This window comes from Hesperophylax consimilis, chromosome 15 (assembly GCF_061612785.1).
Source record: "Hesperophylax consimilis isolate HC1 chromosome 15, BYU_Hcon_1.0, whole genome shotgun sequence".
NCBI classification, from domain to species: Eukaryota; Metazoa; Arthropoda; class Insecta; order Trichoptera; family Limnephilidae; genus Hesperophylax; species Hesperophylax consimilis.
Window position 1 is genome coordinate 29,424,456 of NC_142850.1, and position 5,171 is coordinate 29,429,626.

Genomic DNA, 5,171 nt, shown 5'->3' on the forward strand with positions numbered 1-5,171 from the left:
GTTACATTAAATAAAAGATTAAAAACATTTTTTTTATTATAAATATTATTTTTATTGACCTTTTTTTTCTATTCCTCAATATTTAAAAGGTATTCTTAGCCCAACCTAAAATAAACAACACACAAAAAAATATTTTTTACAAATCACATTATGATTTATAATATGACGTAGGCATAAAATATTTTGTGTAATAATTTTTTTAACCAAAAGATATATATGACATAAAAGTTCCAAATGCATTTTTATAATGAATATTATTATTCATTGGTAATTTACTGTCTTTTTTCACATCAAATCATAAACACCTTACTTAAATCTTGATTAATTTTGTCATGCACAAGCTGTCATTATGTTCCTCCTGTCGTTAATTCATTATTTTGGAGGTTATAAATGAAACCCGCCGTATTAGCTCTTTTTCAAATATGCAATTTTTCATCACAAAAACAAACACATGATAATAATTAGGATTGTTTGTAGGAACTCTATGCAAAATATAACAATCGATTACAAGTACAATCTAAAATTGTTTATATTAATGCTAAAACTACATATTATTATTATCATGTACTAACCAGGAGCATGATATATTATAATTGATGGAATATAGTATATAATTATATTTTTGTATTTTTATACAATATATATTTTTTTTAAACTCATGGAATTTGAATTCCAATTGGAAAATTAAAATAAATTTAATAAAAACTTGAGTAAGCATACAGGGTCTCCGGAGGTAAAGTGTACAAAATTCGGAAGGTGATTCTACTATTAAGAAAAAAAAAATTTTAGAAATTTTAACTTTTTAAGGTAGTTTTCAGGTTCAGAAGTTAAATGGTTAAATTGTATGGAGAAAATAATATTCTTGTATGGGAAAAAAAACAACAGAATTTTCAAAAAAGATTTTTTTTACTTATTCCATCATGTAGAAAAACCTCCCGAAGTTTGTGTATTTACCCCTGGACACCCTGTATTACTGAGACAAAAGAAGAAACAAATTTGAACATGGTTTAATTAAATACAACTAATTATTTCTATGTTAGTGAGAATACGATAGTACTGAAGTTTGCCTCACCATTAAAATGGCTCTTGACCTAAACTAATGAAGTTCTGATGTTATGGAGGAAATTTCTACATATTTGAAAATTTTGTTAGTAAGACTATTTATCGTATTAATAAATAAAACAATTTTATAAGAGATTAAAGTCAGGGCTCCGATGGATAATACAGTATATATTGTGGATCATTCGTCACGAAGGGTAAATAAATGGCATAAAAAAATGTTTTAGTTTTATTATTTCCGAGTACACCCCTGTTCTAGTTTTAAATGTACAACATCACTTTGAATTTTATTCTGGAATATGTTGGACTAGCGCAAACCTGTGAAAAATCATCGAAAAGTCCAAATTCTTCACAAAATCAGTTCCGATTTTGAAATTGACACTTAAATTTAAAGCAAATTAGATTTCAACCAAAGTTAGTATTTTTGCTATATAAAACAAATTAATTTTTTCTATTTGAAATTATAAGGAATATCATAAATATATTATTTGTATGTTCCTTTCTGTTGGGTGCCTCTGGGGCTAAAATGCATTTCCCGGTTCAAAAAGCAAAGAGCAATTATATATATTTTTTTTTCAAATATAACACGCTGTCTCCATTGTATCAAAACTTCATACCTAAAATATTAAATCTATTTAGCGAATCTTTCTACAAATGTAAAACCAAATTATTTTTAAATTATTTCTTTGTTACAAACACAAAAGCTGTGGTGTGAAAATCACAACATATAAGGCTGACTTTAGTGTCACGCTCACCGTCAGCGCTCATAGATCAGCGCGTAGTTCGTCAGCGCTGAGGCTCAGCGTGGCTCGTTTCAGTATCGTACTGACCGCCTTACTGTACAGTCGAAGACCAAAATGCGGAGTGTATTAGTTATTGCTGCTTTGTACTACCTATCCCATATTTTCGAACAATGTGTCGGCAATATCCTCCCAGGCTTTGTTTCTTGCATCTTTATTTTTGTAGAGTGGATCGGATGCATCCCACAATTTCTTCCTCAGGCGAACCTCAACGATAACTCGACCTGTATCTACTTCGCGATTCGCCATGACTGTACTCGCGATGACGCCTGCTCCGCTCGACACTAGAACGCTCACTGAAAGCAGAGGCGCTCGTGCGATCGTCAGCGCCGACAGCTACGCGGCGCCGACGCGCGACGCGTACGGCCGCGTAGCCATCAGCGCTGACCACCTTGCGCGCTGATTAGCTACGCCACATTCAAAAACGCTTCCTAGAAGTTCATATATCTCGACCATCAGCGCCGACGGTGCGCGTGCGGTCGGCGCGACACTAAAATCAGCCTAAATAATATTATGCAGTCGAACTCGGTTATAATGATCACAGCAATAGCGAGTTCACGGCTATAATGAACAATTACAAAACGATATCCTTCAGCCTTATAATTGTTGACTGTTATAATGAGGTCGATTCATTGATATACCGAGCAAATAATTTTGTCAACACAATTTCTGAATACATGAATGTTTTCAGAATACTAGTTACGAGTAGCTACATCCCTGCACGGGGTTAATTTATGACATTGTTGCACAACTTTTTCAGCAGTGTTGCCGCTTTGCCTATTTTTCGAACAGTCCGTGACCTACAAGCGGCTTTTTTTTTGTTTTCGTTAACGGGGAGGGAGTTGACAGCGGAATTCAAGAGTAAAGATTTCTGTTGATTTTTTTTTAAATTTTGTGTTATGCAAACCAGTTCTTCAAATTTGGATGCATTTAGGAAATGAAGCATAAATTAACCAAAACATGAAAAATGTTCTCAGTCGGGGTTTTCTAGAATTACCCCAAACATTTAGATTTTTCTCTATAGCCAATAAGACAATTAGTGATATTTTTCTTGGAAGCCTTGAACCAGGTGATGATAGTTATAATGCGTTGATTGTTTTGAAGAAGAAATTGAGAAGCATGAAATCGGTATCTTTAAAATAATCATTGATAATAAGTTGGAGTAATCAAGGTGTATTCTGAAAATATACTGCACATTTTGCGAATATGTGTATTGATAGTAGAGGCATGTAGGTAAGAACATACGACTTTTAAAAAACCTATTTTTAAATATAACGATTAATGGCTACAAGCAGCAAATTTAGACTGTCCCGTCGTGCTTGTTATAACCAAGTTTGACTGTATATTATAATTTCCATTTTCTGCAAAATTAATAGAAATTTCTAACAGAATATTCTGCTGTGAATTTCTAAGTATGAATGTAAATATTTCATCAGATTGTATTTTCAGCTTGAATTGGATTTTAAATCCCATGTTAGTTTGAAATTTCCTTTGAAAATAGATGTTTGTGAATTAATCATGAAAAAGATGTATGGTTTAATTTGATGGACTGCATATCCACAACAGCAATAGAGATTTTCGGATTGGGCGCATTACAAATATCATAACTCTAAATATTATTACGTGAACATATGAACGGCTTACTGCGTTTTAAAGCCGATGAATCCACCTAGATTTCACTGCTTAGGTTTTATAAAAAACATTCATTTTAATTAATAAAAATCACCAACCCAAATTTGGGTGGCTATCGCTCGAGTAAATATGTATGTTTAAGATAATTATCGGAGACAAAATAATTGCAATTTAGTAATTTTATTTTATTTGCAAAGTTGCTGAAATTTCTTCTCATAGATCTTTTTTTGTCACAATGTCATGTGCACAGTATCCGTAACAATTTAATGTGCTGGCAAAAATATTCTGTAAATTATACAATTCTACTGAAAACCTAAAATAGGCAAAGTCGTGTAATAAGGCTAGTTAAAAAGATTATTCAAAAACCTTCACACATATGAATAGGGAGGTGGATATTATTGTCCTGACCAGTTCCACGGAATGGTAGGAATTACTCTACAAGCACAATAGAACTAATATTACACATATGGCTTTAAAGTGAATTATTAAAAATACAATAAAATAGATGTTAGTAAACAGAAATATCAAATCATGTTTTTATTTATCACTCTTAGAAACAAATCAGATTTCTTACACTAAATAAAATATTTTGTTCTTAAATACGGAGCATGCCAGTATTTATTTTCTGTAAGAAAAAGTTTTTGGTCAAATTTTACTATTTCAAATTTCCACTTTTTGTTTCTTCATATTTTAGATTACGGCCTATTTTTGCAGTTTTCAACTCTTTCAGGAGAGGCTATTTAAGGTTGACGATTGCTTTTTGTAGTTGTCTGTAATCTTTTCAGGTTGGATATTGCTGTTTTTATTTGTTTATTATTTGATTTTAAATAATAGTTTTGAAATTGAAATACTTATCTATTTTTTTTTCTGGATAATTGATGAAAACAAATCTTGACATGCCCCGATAACTTTTCAGTTAGCCTATCATTAAGATTAGTTACCATGGCTACACAAAATGTTCCTTATAACAAAAGGCAAGAGTTGGTAAAATCATTTTACTTGTTATGTACTATCAGGGTTGATCCTGTGCAAGGACAATTGGAGCAGTCCACTCCGGGCGCTCACTCGCCAAGGACCAAAGCGCTGATAATACCTAATACAGCGCCCTTGAGGATTTTACTAGCGCCAGGTGCGGTTTCGGCTCAGGGCCGGCTCTGTGTACTTTACGAATATGTATTTGTCAATAACAAAGTATTGAAAGCTTATGTTACCTAAAAGAATGCCTGTTCTGATATTGAAAATAAACTTAGGAAAAATAGTGAAATCTATGAAATATCTTTGAAATTATCAAATATAGTTGCTTATGTATTCGCGGTGTCCGGAAACTAGAAGTACAAGCGGGAAACTGGGGAACCTACATCACATACAGAACCAAAGAAAACATAATTTTCATTTTTTCCTCCAACTAAAGGTTTAAACAACTTTTGGAGCCAGTTCTACATTTGATGAATTTTGGAATACAATAAATAACTGATAGTAACCCCCTAGCGAATGATTTACAAAAAAAAAATTAACTAAAAAAATCCAACTTCGGACTCGATTTACTCGAAAACGAAAGCTGAAATCAAATCCAACAATAGACTCCAAATTTGATGTAGATTCACCAGTGTCCCGCGTGTACTATGAGTTTCTGTACACTATAATTAGTTCCAGATCTGTTTTACTACAAAGTACATGTTA